The sequence below is a fragment of the Taeniopygia guttata genome, chromosome 15 (genome assembly GCF_048771995.1).
Source record: "Taeniopygia guttata chromosome 15, bTaeGut7.mat, whole genome shotgun sequence".
In the NCBI taxonomy this organism is placed as follows: domain Eukaryota; kingdom Metazoa; phylum Chordata; class Aves; order Passeriformes; family Estrildidae; genus Taeniopygia; species Taeniopygia guttata.
The window spans coordinates 8239484-8254482 of record NC_133040.1 but is presented as its reverse complement, the minus strand read 5'-3'; positions in this window follow the sequence as shown (position 1 = coordinate 8254482).

The following is a 14999-nucleotide window of genomic DNA, read 5'->3' as shown; positions in this document are numbered from 1 at the left end:
AACAGGGCAGCTCTGTTTTAGTTCTGCAGGTGATGTAATTCTTGTGCTTCTTGCAGTGTAACCTTGAGGAGTCAGAGCACTTGTGTTGGAATAATTTTAATACCCTTAAGTATTATTATTATTGTATAATAATTATTCCAAATATGAGGCCAAAAGCTGCTGTATAAACATCCCCCAAAGCCAGTGGGACATATGTGAGATACTAAGTTGTCTTGAATCCCAGAACACAGGAAAATGCAAGAACTTTTAAGCAGCATTTAATTCTCTTTCCTTCACACCTAAATTGCCTATTCTGTTTGAGAACAGATTGCTACTTTCCCAGTTTCTTCACAATAAATCTTCATTACAATCTGATCAATGCATGACCCTTGTCCCCTTGCAATCAACTTTGCCAATAGTTCCAGATGTAGGATCAATATCTGTATTTAAGCCTTTCCCACTTTGCTGTAAGTTACACTTGTAGCACACCTATTCACTCATGTTTACAGTACAATAAACAAGTTACTGATGTAAACTTCACACACATCCTTCCCTACAGGATCTCAGTTTTCCCTGGGAAAGGTGATGGCTTTATAACTGAGGAATTCTTGAGAATATTATTGTCTTCACAACCACCAAAACAAGTAGATTCCATGAAAGAATAGCTCTGCATGATTTTATTTCAAAATTAAATAACAAAACCAGGAAAACTGTGAGACTGTACAGTAATTAAAGTCATGAAAAGCTTTCATATTCTTATTTGCTACTTTCCTAGCTTGCCTTGGTCCCTAGGAAGTTGTAGTTACTCTGCTTTAAGTGGCAGCTTCCAGTGCTCATTTATTTACACACTGTGCACTGACACATTCACAGGTGTGATACTCTCTGCCTCTATCAGCTGCCTTTTTTTGACTCAATAAACCCCACCATAAATGGACCTATTCTGTCTTAGTTAAGGCAAATCTCCTGCCTTACGGTTATCACAGGCAGCAACGTTTAATTACCCACCTGAATTGATTAATTTTCATTTAGGCCTGCTGCACCTCCAGCATGCTGTGACTGATGTGGTCCAGGAAGTAATTTGCTCTAAAGAAGAGAAAGAGTCCTTGGCTTTTGTAAGGCAGTTATCACCATCAGGTGCTTTCACTGAAATCACAGGGCAAACTGCTCATTACAACTGCAATTCATACCAAGCCTAATTTCCAACATGATGTAAATTCAATGTATCATTTTGGACTGTAGAAGAATACATTTGCCTGCCTGGTTTCAAGGTTCATCTTCGTTAGGATTTAAACTCCACAGTTAGCTACAATAAATCAGCTCTACTAAAAAAAAAAAAAAAAAGCTCTGGTAGCAGCAGGTTTCCAGTCTTTGTTTCAAATTATCCCTACCTGTAATTAATGCTTCATCATTGTCCTGAGGGAGAGCATCTGTTTTCACAGATCATGCTAATGCTTGGTTAAATACAACCGTCTTTACTGTTCCCCAAAACATATTTGGCAGATCTTAAAAACAGATTGTATCAGCTTTTTCAGGAGGTTTTTACAACTGCTTTCCTAGACACTTTATCATTCCCTTTGCAGACTCAAGCAATGATTTTTTTCTTTTCATTAACTGACAAGGAATTCCATCCTACTTCCACTGCCTGGAGACAGAGCTGCAGTATAGACCAATATCATTATTATGTTATCATTATTCTCAATTACAGTAAGCCACAGTCACAAACAGTGCAGGATATGACCATTAGCAGCCCACCTATTAGTACTGGGGAAAGGGTGAAGATAATAGTAAAGGGATACCAAAACTCGCAGCAAACACGCATTCCTCAATGTGAATATTTCAAGCTCTGCCTACAGACACAATGCAGAAAAGGCAGTAACTCCAACCACAGTTTGCTTAACTCCTTCTATCCCTTACCAGCCCAGCTCAGCAGCAGAGACAAAACTCATGGTCAGGGATCACATGTGATAAGAGACCTCAGTGCCTTTTTTTTTCTTTTTGTAGTTGTATCTACTGTTTCACCACAAAGCACAAAAGACACACCATGGTCTAAACCATGGTCTAACAGGGCAACTCCATGCAACACCAGCAAAAAACACAGATTATTTTCCCATTGCTGTGTGGGAAAACAGCAGCTGGGACACTCCAAGCTTATGGCACATGGCTAAGCTCTCATGAGCCTGAGGTAGGAGCACAAATGGGAGGGCAGGCTCTGACACCCTCTGCAGTAACAGCTGCCTGGGCTTCAGTGGCTCACACCACCTTTCTGCTTTCCCATACTGCAGGCAGAATGGGGATAAACAACAGGGATGTAACAGCTGTGGGATGCAACTCCTGCATCCAGCCTAGGCCTGTGCAATTGCTGTGAACACATCATAAAAATCTCATTCATTAACACGAATTACAAGTATTGGCTTGCCCCACTGTAGATAGAATAAGGCTGGCTCAGAATTTCATTCCTCTAATGGTTAAGAACCACTGTTTTGCTGTACATTACTAAGAGAAGAACTGATAATAAACACTACACTGATCTCCACTGTTACAGATCTGCTGAAATAAAAGAAGATATTTAACAGCCAATGTTCCACGTTTCTGGAAGATGCTTAACACTCACTTCCCATCATTTCACTCTACAAGTTGTGGTACTTTGAAGTAAGGCCACAGCACCAGCACCTTCAGAAAACTCCCAGCTTAGACAGATCATAAGAATGCAATATGCTTGAGATGTTTTAGTCTCACAAAGGATTAAAAAGAGCATAGACTTCAGGAACTGTTAGTTAGGGCATTGGGGTTGAGCCAACATAAATCCATTGTCAAGACAGAAATTATGTTCTAACTGCAAAGTGAAAGAGGATAATTCTAATGATCAAAGATTACAAAGGCAACAGTCTTAGAATCAAATAATCATCTTGCCAGCAGAACCATTTTATGGAAAGTATAGCTCATGATAGAGTTTGATAAATAGCACCTCATTAGCAGAGACTCAAGGAGCCAGAGGTTAGTGGGAGTTAGAGTCCAGCCAGATTTGTAACATCGTTTTCAAATTAAACCATTCATTTAAAAAAGCCAGGCAAGGTAAAAGCTGAGTTTTACAGTTCCTGTACATTTGTTACCCTAATCAGGTACCAGCCATCATTTTCTCCCCAGTATACTGCAAAAAGATTGATTTTCCCATTCCCCCTTTTACATTGGTACAGTTGTCTGGTGTTTTCAGGTAAAAGCTTTAATTGTCAGTACGTGGCAAGTGTAACAATGGGGGAATTTGCACATCTGATGTTCCTCAAACAGGAAGCAGGCCTCCCAATCCAATTAGGTGCCTTTATGGTAACTCTAATTTCTAACCTTGGGTAAAGCTCTTTCATGTAAACCACTTTGTGCTCTGATCTCCCAATGTGCCTGGCATTATTTGTCACTGTCAAAAAAAAAAAAAAATTAATACCATAAACTAACATATTTTAACTCTGACAGTTAAAAAGTAAGGGTATTACAAATGCAGCTGATAACAGCATCCACAATCGCATTCCAAGCTTCTATTGGATTAGCCATTGTACAGCAAAGAATAATTGAGCAATCATATGACAGGGATTTCTGTTAGGGGAGAGTCTGTTATGAATTCTGGCACCCAAAAAAGAGCAGGAGCAAGCTAAGAAGATTCTGAGTCATCCCAGTAAGAGAGCAAAATAAGCACCAAGTGATCTCCCACCAGTGATCCAGCTCCAGCAGACAGAGTGACAAGTTCATGCTCTGGAGCCTCAAACTGTTTTGTCCAACCCATTCAGCAGAAAGTGACAGCGTTTAACTCTAAGAGTATAGAGCAAGGAGAAAATTAAGCTGTTGTCTCCTTCTAACAATGACATTCAATTGATTATTACTTCAGAAATTGTGAAGGCAATTTCTGTTTAATTCTTTCAGAAATTCCCATCTGACTCTGAGTTACACCTGCAGGTGAACCCGCCTGAAACCTCTGAGGCAGAGAAAAGAGACTGCACAGACACTGATCCTGAGAGCTACAAAGCTCCTCACTGTTTTTTCCTGAAAGGCTCCACATGACAAGGATCACATTCAGCACTCATGCATCAAAGACTGCCCCAGCACCAGGCACAAGTTTTAAAGCTTACTGCAGCACATAAACACCACCTACCTCCCATCCTGGTATCTTAACTTTGACTTAATGCTTTCAATCCACATCAGGAGTTTCCTCTCACTTTGATTCAAACAAAGCAGTAAGGGCATACGTACTTTGCTACATGAAATAATCCTTAGCCTTTTATCAAATTAGGCTTGTTTTATTGTAAGACTCAGTGATCCTTAAAGAATGAATAAGCTTTTTTCCTCCCCTCATAGACAGATAATACATCAGGTTAATATTTGGTGCAGAATTTAGTCCTAAAGCAATGAATTGCAAAAGTTATCAAATAAAAAATAAAATAAACAAAATAAAAGACCAGGCAAAAAAAATTATAAGGGAAAAAAAAATGCTCATAGCCCATATGAACTCACCAGTACAAGGTCCCCTGTAATAGAAGGATAATTCAGTCCTCTGCACAGCTGACAAGGGTTGCCTCAAAAGCAGTCAGCAACTCTCAATTTTTTTTTATTCCTGGAAGTTCTTCCTATTACAATATTTTACTTGTAAAATAAAAAACTTGTAAACAAAGTCAAGAGCATTCTTACATACAACAAGAAGAGAACAAAAATAATTTCCCTTTCTCTATAATTTCAGAAGACTTCTCTAAGCTCTTAACAGACTTGAAAAACAGACCAGCTCAACCACAATCTTTTTGTATTGCTAAAGGCACCTGTTTACCAAATGCTAATTGAGGCTAATCAGACATCAGTTAGGAGAGGAGGCATTTTCACCTTTTCTGATCAAAATCACCAGCAGCTGTGGCTTATCCAATTACCCTGCTCTAACTAGAGAAGAAGCTGCCTGTCTGTCTGAAGTTACTTTCTGCCTTGCTGACCATTTCAATTCATGGCACAGAGTTTGCAGCCTGTAGTTTTTGACTTGTCTGTTGCAGTTACAGAATTATCTGTGTACAGTTTCTCTAGAAAATTCCTCCTGGTTAGTATTTATGAGCAAAACAAACATATTTTTGAAGTAGCACATAATTTTGCTAAAATATTCTGTTAAATCAAATGTAATTTTTCTAATTAAAATGCTTTTTTAGTGAGGATAATTCCTCTTTGTAGGCAAGTCCTTCTTTTTAACCATGAAAAGGAGTTTTTAACAGTGTGTATGCTCTCATAAATATTCTTATATTCCTTCTCAGATATTTAGCAGCATTCTTGCTGTTCACACTTCATTTGTTTGCACTTTATCGAAACTGCAGTGGAAGCTGGCCTGCTGCTATGATCCATATCCTTCCTGGTTTTTCTAGTCTGATAAAACATTAAATAATATTTAAAAAGAAGAGAAAACAAACGCAGAGTTTTGTTTTATGAAGCCATCCAAACTTTAAATTTTCAATTTTCACAAATAAAAAGACATCCAGTTCTGGAATAAATAAATATTAGCTCATTATTATAAAGATAAATTAACTGTAAGTGAATGATGTTGATATCATGGGTGCCTGATTTGCAATAATTTACTCATTGAAGAACTGTAAGCCAGACAATTTGCATTAGAATGGTTAAGTACCTTAATTCAATTATGGAATTACTATTGGGTGATTAAAGACTGAGAACAAATAACAAATAAGTCTGAGTTCATTTTATTTATCTACTAGCTGCTAACTACATGACTTAGCAAGCAGTTTAATTAAACTTGTCCCTATGGGAATTTATCTGGTATTGCTAAAAGTAAATATGTACAGGAATTCACCAAGGAATGACCTTTCCTTCCTAGGAATGGTTTGGGATTGGGAAGCAAGAACTTGTCTTTTTTTCAAAACCATTGGGACAAAAATCTTTCATGAACTTCAGGTTATAAAACCAAGAAGAAATATCCCCATACTCTCACTTGGGATTTCTATAAATAAATCCATACAAAACTGGATGGAGCACAGAAGAAAATAAAAATTGAACCATAAATCTGGGGCTGGCTTCTCACTCAACATGGGTTTAAAAAGAAAGAACAAATGCCTTGCTTGTGTGCAAGGTTTTAGATCAAAGTGAAAAGTCTTTGCTATCTGTTGGGAACCTGGCTTAGTTAATAGGTATTTAGTGAGGTTGCTGGTGCCTCTTCTGAAAAAAGAGGATTTCCTTGCAGTTAGACACCCAGCTTTATGAACAGGCAGCTCATGCTCCTTTGGGCTCCTCCTGGGCCCTTAACATTCCCTGGCTGTGCTCACTCTTGGAGAAATGAAAACTGGAAGTTGCTGTATTCTACAAAGAGGCCAAATTGTAAAAATCTCCTTATTTAATGTACTCATCCTCTCATTTGTCCCTTTGGCACTCCAAGGTGATTGTTAATGAAAGTCACAATTCTGCAAAGTATTATTAAATCTGCTTAATGGGCAGCAATTTGCATTGAATGTGCATGTGTGGTGTGAACACTCAGACAAATCCTCCAACACCACCAAGTTATTGTTCAAGTCTTGGATTACAGTTGTGCTTTTTGGCATGATGAAGACCACTTGGTAATGGTTGGGAAGCTGGAGTGTTTTGATCACTAATTATAACTCTGCCATAATTGCATTACTGTGTTATTGATTTCTCTCTCACCCAATCTCTTTAACTGAGTCTGTCATTATAGCCCTGATAGATTTTAACAATTTTTGGGGGCATCTGCTTTTCTATAAATGCTCTGCACAGCACAGGCTATGATGGGCCTGACTCCTCTAGTCACACAACAGACCAAAAAATAAAAAAAGCCCAGAATTTTTAATATCACTCATCAGTAGCATACACTTGTGTCCCAAGGATAAAATATGGGCCAATGTATATGTGCATTCAAACCTGGCATTCACAGTATTTTCCATTAAAAGATGTTGGCAATTTAAATATTTCTGGTCATTTGCTCTTATTGTACCAATCACATTTCTAATTTTCCCAGGTTCTTCCAAGAAAATGATTTAACACACAGTGCATATCTTCCATGTAAAAAAGACCAGAATTTTTTAATTACAGTAGTTTCAAAGGATCTAATAGCAATAAGGTTCCCATAAATGTGCAGAATCTAACAAGCTTCATAGCACTTTGCAAGGAGTAGCAATCATTCAGCAGAAATGTTAGAATGCCCTTTATTCCCTTTCTCTATTTCCCAGCAAGCATCCCAGGAGAATCATGAGGTTTAAATTTGCTCAGGCATGAAGGGATTGTGCTCCCCTTGAGCCCTTGTATTATGATAATGCATACATAAAGGTAAGTTTTATTAATTGGAGATCTATCCACAGGGGTTACTGCAACAAAGGAGGCAGGGGAAAGAGAACAGAATGGAAGAAGGAATGACCCTACTGTGCAATGATTCCAAGATCCAAAATTCAATCCTGATACACTCCCCTTTGAGCCTGCACCTCTTTACTTGTGCACTGATTTAATGTGAACTGTTCCAGGCAGCACTAACTTTTTACAACTCACTCCAATTTATCATCTTAAAAAAAAAAAAAAATCAATACTCCAAACTCACCTTTCTACTTATCTTAAGAATTGCTCCCAGGCAAGATTGGAATTCATTACTGTAGCCTTTGCATAAAAGTACTGTGAGTTCATGCTCTGTGCCTCCCTAACAGCTCTCTCTGCCTTCTTAACACCAGGAGCACAGATGTGATAGATTTCTCAGTATTTTCCTCATTGCTGTCAAATTACATTATATTTCACTCTTTCTTATATGTGTCATATCTGTGACTCCTCTCATTATTGCTTTCTTCTTATTTCTTTCCACATTTTAATAGCTGAGGGATACCAGGAAGTTTTGGTGGTGCCAAACTCCTTCTCCCATGTACAAACATGAGTAACCTGTTGCAGATTTTTCCCCCCATCCCCAAAGGCTGAGCTGTAGAGGTGAGTTTCTGCACTTTGGGAAACAAAAGCCTCCATGAAAAATGCTTTCTTGTTTTCCTGTCAGCTAACCAGGCTTTAGAGGGAAGGAAGAAAATAAAACATGGTGTCAAAGCTGCTCTCCTGCTCCATCACTCAGCTGCTCGAGAGCCAGCAAACTTGTGCTGTGAGGAGAATCTGTGAGATCTGATTTGTTAGTGGGAATGTCATTGTGAAAATGCTCCATATTCACCAGAGTAAATGAAAAAGGTACCTGCATCCAGCAGATTGCCCTAATTATGCTCTCACAGATTTGTAGTGGTTTCAAGTGAGACACCCAGAAAACCCCTCAGGGCAGAGGCCAGTCCAAAGACAATAAATACTGCAAAGAGCCCTGTCATGTATCAGTGCACTTGAAGAGGGGACAGGAAACAACTGGCATAGGTTGAGGACATACAAATAAACCTTCAGACATATTTGGACAAGAGATGTTCTTTAGGTAGCAGGAAGAAATTGTACTTTAAAGGAAATAAGCAGGTTTTAAAAATTTTAATAGCTAAATTCAGTGTTATGTTAAAAAATCACATCAATATCAAAATTCCTTCTAAATCAAGAATACTTGTGTCAAATTTTAGCTTGGTATGAAAAGACAAAATGTGGCATTCAGGCAAAGCTGAAAGAAAATTTGTTTCCAGTTTTAGCCACCAAACATACAACCCCCCATTATTTGCTTGGATCTTCTACAGAAGTCAAGATATCAAATATTCTACAAAGATCTTTTTATACCTTATTTCATATAATTTTAATGGAACAGCAAATAGTATGGTCAATAAAACCAAATGCTTTAAAGTGTCTGCAGCTTTTTGGGTTGTTGCTTCTGTCTGTGATGCTTAAGCAGAGTCTTTTCACAGTTAAAAATTAAAACACTTGAGGGGCTCTTTCCTCTGTTTTCTGCTGGAGACTCATTCTCTTTTGAGCTAAAGGGCACAAGCAGCATGCAGCTAAAATAAACTTTGTAGGATCTTATAGCTGACAGCTGCAGTTTTTAAGATGAGGTTTGACAGGCATTTGGAAAGGCATACAGTGACTTGAGGAAATTCAAGCAGAATCAAAGAAGGCATGAAATGGGCCTCACTCTTCCATCCTGCTCTGTGGCTGGCCCATATGTTCTGGGTATTCCCAAAGCTGTCTCTGAGCAGAGAATGCCCTGAACAGCCACCAATGTTTGTGCATCAAGCTACAGCAAAGGGAGCTGGGCACTTTTCAGATCCCTGCTTTGCAGGAACTGAGCAGGCTTGGTCCCCTCCCTCATTATGTTCTTAGGGCATTCTGAGCCTTGGAAATAAACTCCATGTTGTACAGCATATGAGGGCTGGTAAATAAATCTGACAGCACCAAGCAGAGCTTGAATCAGGGATGTCTGTCTCATTCCACTATCAGCCTGGCAAATATGTTGTTTTTCATATCATGCTCACACACATTTGTCTCAATGGCATCTGAACATCCTTGTCTCCTGTGCATTCACCTGGGCACAAAGCAAAGTATTTAACCTCATGTCTCCATTTAACAACACCCCACCAATCCAGCTGGAATGGCATTATTCACGAGTTTTCATTGAGCCCTCCCACACCTGCCACACATCAGAAAAGGAATAACTTATTAACAAAGGCCTTGCATAGTTGATATCTCCTCAGGTAACTCCAACTCCACTGGCCCTCTGAGTTACCTCAGTGCTGCAGCAGAAAACAATAAGCAACATTCAATTTCTTGACCTGGCAAGTAAGGGCAAATTGACTTAGAAAGTTTAATTACTTACAAAACCCCCAAAAACCGGATGGCATTGGTTGCCATGGCAACACATTCTCATTAGGTGGCTCAGAAATGGCAGTACTGAAGAAACAGACTGTCTTTGTAACTGCTAGTTCCACAATAAAATATGATTATTAACTGTAAATGCTTTTTTCCTGTTTAGGACTACAAATGCAACAGGCAGGGGTTGCTTTTACAGGTAGTGCTACAGAAATTTGTGTGCTTATAGCCCTGTGAGCTGCTGCTGAGGCACTGGGAAAGAACAAACTCTGTTTCTGTAGCAGATGACAAAAAGGATGGGTGGGTTTGGAGAATTGGGAACAGCTCACCATAGTACAAAGTTTGATTACTCAGAAAAATATTCATATGAATGTCTTGGTCTTAGTCCTTCCTTAAAGCTTGCTTAAAACATCCAGGGACTGCCAATGCTTTAGGGAGAAAAGTAGTAAAGCAAACCAATGAACAGGGAGCCCGGAGCACAAGTTGTTGCCAAAGGGGAAGGCAAGGTCCAATCTTCTGCTCCCATGAATGTGGAATCCTCACTTCCTTCCCCAAGTTTTCCTCATTTTCTGGCTCTTCATATTCTTTCTCTCATTTTCTCTCAGGATTAAAGCTTAGGTTAAAAAATGTATCCTGGAATAATCATCTTGGGAATCGCTGACAAAATGATGCACTGTCTTAACATAAGCACTTCCTTTTTGTTTAAATATTTTATCATTTAATTATTAATACAATTTTTTAGAGTAGAAAAACCCTACAGTTCTTCTTCCACCATTTCAGCTCTGCCCTTTAATAAGCTTGATAGGTATACATGAAGCATAACTCAATTCTCAATTTTCCCTTTTCTACTCTTCTTTCCTTTTCATCCCCCCTCCCTGTCCCCCAGTACCCAGCTGGTATATTTTTGCTGGCTTAAATTTGGTTTTATTTCATGCTACTAACCCTTGTTTACTCCAGAACATTTAATTTTGAGGAAAATTTCCAGGTGATAATAACCAAGGTGAGCAATGAGTTCTTTAATAGCATCTGTGCTACTTTTTCTTAGAACAATTGCAAAAGAAAACCAAGAATAAATCTGAGCTGCAAAAGCCAAAAAACCAAAACAGAGGTTCTGTCAGTAAATATATATTGTGCAAAACAGTTTCAGAAGGAAAGAAATATTTATGTGAAGTGAAATAAAAGATAATTTTAACCTTCTAAATTATGTATGTGTTACATGGCATAATAAGGAAGCAGAATTTTCTTCCTTATTCTTGATAAGATAAAAAGATACAAACTAACCCAAGTTTAATATTACCGTCCTCTCTTTTAGCTAACATTTCCCAAAATGACATTTTGCTGTTAAAAATTCATCTAGTAATGCTGAAGCCTTGCCCTTATCAAACAACACATTGGGATTTAACACAGCTGAAAGGTTTTCCCTTGCTGTTATCCCTGGATATTTGTATTGTAATAACCAAATGAAAGAACATATGTATAATGAATATATGGCACAAGCTTCCCCCAAGCCTACAAAAGTGCAAAACACAGCACAGTGTGAGGATTTTTTTAGCTTCTGCATTCCAAAATCTCGAAATTCACAAATTATATGCATTTCCTCCACTTTATAATTGACATACATTAGGAAAACGTCGTAGGAAAAGGTTAAGGAATAGTTTTCCACAGGACTTGGTAATTTGAGCCTGTCATAAACAAAGTGATGGGTGGATTGAAATTTCTAGAACCCAGCATGCAGTTTCTGCAGCACAGAGCAGCTGCTCCAGTGCAATTCATGCTTGGCTGCTAGCAGCTGCTGCTCCTCGTGAAGGGGCTGCAATCACTGCTGCACTAACTCAGCACCTCCAGGCAGCCGATTTGCACCAGTGGGGAAAGACTCCCAATATTTCTGTATTGTTAACATTCAGCTACAATGAGCTGCATAAAGAAAGATTGATGCATCAACTACATTTTGGGCTGATTTGAGAGGAATAAATCATCTCTTATCAGCTGGACCAGTGCCAGCAGACCACAGCAAAGCACAGTACCACCTACCCATGACTCCTCAGCAGCTTCCCATTAACTAATACCTATTTAAATGCTCTTTAACACATTTTAAATGTTTTTTAAACACATTTTTAATGCTCTTTAAGTTAGTTAAGCAGGGTTTGATAATTACTGTCTGTCCTGGGGAAAGAGCAGGTGCCAGGTGTGGTGTGGTGCTGTCACACTGCTTCTCACCTCTGTTGTTCCCTTGGGCTGACCAGTGCTAGATCACAGTGACATACAGACCATGCCTGACATTTATCTCCTGGAAATCAATATGGTTTTAAGATCCTATCCAGAACAGCATAATAACATGCAGAGTAACTCAGGAGATGAAAAGGATAAAAGGAAAATAAGTGGGGGTCACAGCTGGGTATCAAAACTGGGCCACCCAGAGGTCAAGCAGGTCCCTTGCCCAAAGGAGTCCACGAGTGAAAATTTACAAGCAGAGTTCAAACACAATGAAGTAAGCAATGGAACTGTGGGATAGGGATTTCAACAGAAACCTGTCAGGGCCCTGTTTCTTTTCAGCTGTTAATGCTTCAAGGTGTGGAAATAATTGAGAAATTTTATGTTATATTGTTTAAATATAAAATCTGGATTGCTCATAACAATTTGTAAAATTACAGAGCAGAAGAAAACAATATTTGGTTTAAGATTGAACAGATGGAAGGAAAAAACTCCCTAAATTTTATCGTATTGATTTTGCTTATTGAGATCATCAAGATCCTTTATCTTTTTCCAAAGGAAATAAAACCACTATTTCAGCAGCTGAGTATTGGGGTTTGGAAAGGACAAGTTTTGCTTTTGTTCTGTCAATATATTTCTGAGAAGCTCTAAGAGAGTCTGCCTGCAGGTGAGGATTTTGCAAGCAAACAAAATAAACATTTCCAAGTGTCTTTCAAAAGCTGACCTGGAATCCTAATGATAAGTACACATTCAAGGTATAAAGTTATCCTCCATATAAATGGCTCTGAAATATTCTCCACTATCAATTTTGAAAAAAAAAAAAATCCCAACAGTGTATATAACAGCAACATGATATTTCCTGTGGAAGGCATTACTCTCCTATTTGTCATCCAGCATTCAGAAGAAACCTCACCGGGTTTTGCTTTATATGAAGACTAGGAAAGAACTTGTCATGATAGCACAGTGTGGAAAACACAAATGGATATTGGATTGTTCCTTTAATGCAAAGGATGAGCAGATAGTCATGCAATATTTATCACTGAAGGGCAGAGGAAGCAATCAATAATGGTTTCCCATGTGGGCCATTTTTCTCATCACTTTATAGAACAAATCCAGGCCTCCAAATATGTGAAGCATGGAAAAAACTCACCCCTGCAGTCAAGGCCATTGTTTAGACTCATGTGTTTCTACTGCCCTGACTTGCAGTCTGAACTCTTGCACTGGTTTCTGTTTTGCTCAGCAGGTATCAATTGCCCTGAAGCAGAGCCATGTACAAGCTTCTGAATTTCACCAGTAAAAAGGCTTATGTAGAAAAAGATATCAATGCACAATGGCTTGGGTTAAAAAAAGAGAAAACCAAACCTGAACATACAAAAATACCCCACCTACACCTTGATTAGCAAGTCGGGAATAGTCAGTTTTTCTTACCTACATTAATCTCCTTACCTCCTACTTCTCATTCTTTCCCTTGTTCCCTTCCTCCTCAAATCCAGGTAGAGTTATTCTTGGTGCTAACAAAATTCACCTGATTCAGCTAATTATTCTAAATATAAAACAGGGGGAGGAAGATCTAGGAAAAGAGATGAAAACACCTAAGCAGAAACAATAAGAAATAATTATCATTCATATTTATTTAATGTCTAGGATCCTTAAAGAACCAGAATTGATTTGTATGGGTTTCATAGCATGCACTGTACTTAAAGAAAATCAAATAAAGAAGTTATCACATAATTTGAACTTATGTCTTAATGATAAGTCATTAAGAAAAAATATTTGACAGATATAGGAAAGGAGAGATAAATTCAGGCTGCCTGCAGTTCAACAAACAGTTTTTCTCACCCTCACAATGTATATTGAACCACACCCCTGGGGTTCAGAGTTTAGCAAAATCTTCAGCTTTTCTTAACGCATGAAAAATAACATTTGGCAAAATGTCATAAGCTTGCTTTATATTGCTGTTTTGAGGATTGCAACAATAAAGGTATTTTCTTGGAGTGTCAATTTAATTAATTTCACAGTTCTTCTCATACCTTCCCCTATTGCCAGCAGCCTTTGTTCTTGAGCAAACAGTGAACTCCTAGAATGGAAAAAACTGTTAATTTTCCTAGTTTTTAAAGAAGCAAGCAAGCAAACTTTAATTTCAAATGCTTAAAAGAAAGACTGGCATTATTTTTCACTCTCATGCATGAGACTAATCTGGTTTGATCACAGCTTTAGAAATTTCTAGGTTTGAACAATACATCTTACACCTTGACTCAGAAAGGATCTTCTTGTCGCATTTTCTTTTGTTTGCAAGGTCAAGGTGAGGACATAACCTGTTTCCCTGTTTAAAAATCCTTTCCTGTGATTAAAAGTAGCACTACAAAGCAAGAAAATGGAGTGGAAAGAGCAGATACCCGGCCACACATCATTACATTACCCAGCCCTTTCAGGAGGCAGGCAATGACCAGCAGTCACCCCTCCAAAGTGACCATCCCGAGCTTTGATTCTGCTGCTCCAGAGCCCACGAGACTCCAAAGCCACCCAGTGACTCCTGAGCAAACCCCATTGCTCCTTACTGCAGCTCCAACCCACCACGGAAAAACCCAGCCTGCAATCTTGCTACAACTGGAATTATCTTTAGCCCAGTAAGCTGAAGTCATTATTTATTTATTCCCTGGCAGTGTAGATGGATAATTAGCACATAATTTGACGTTTCCTAGGCATGACAGCCTGCTCTCATAGCTGCCCCTAGTCCTGATTAAATCTTGACCTCAGATCTCCCAGCAGCACCTCATATGAGAAAATTCCACTCTGTCAGAATCAGGTTGCTGTCTCAAAGTTTGAAACCATCATGAATGTTTGGAGAGAGGGAAGAATGTTAGGAACAATTTCATTTTATTTTATTTTATTTTATGAAGATTTCTGTCACTAAAGGTTGCTTGACATCCAAAGAACCTGTAAGAACACGGATCTGACTGCAGGGGAGCCAAAGGGATATTACACCTGAGACTAAAATAGCTTTGGGAACAGAGACATGCACATGGAATTGGAAAGGAAAACAAATTTATCTGAGTGCTAGAAAAGTGAATTCAGTGCATTAG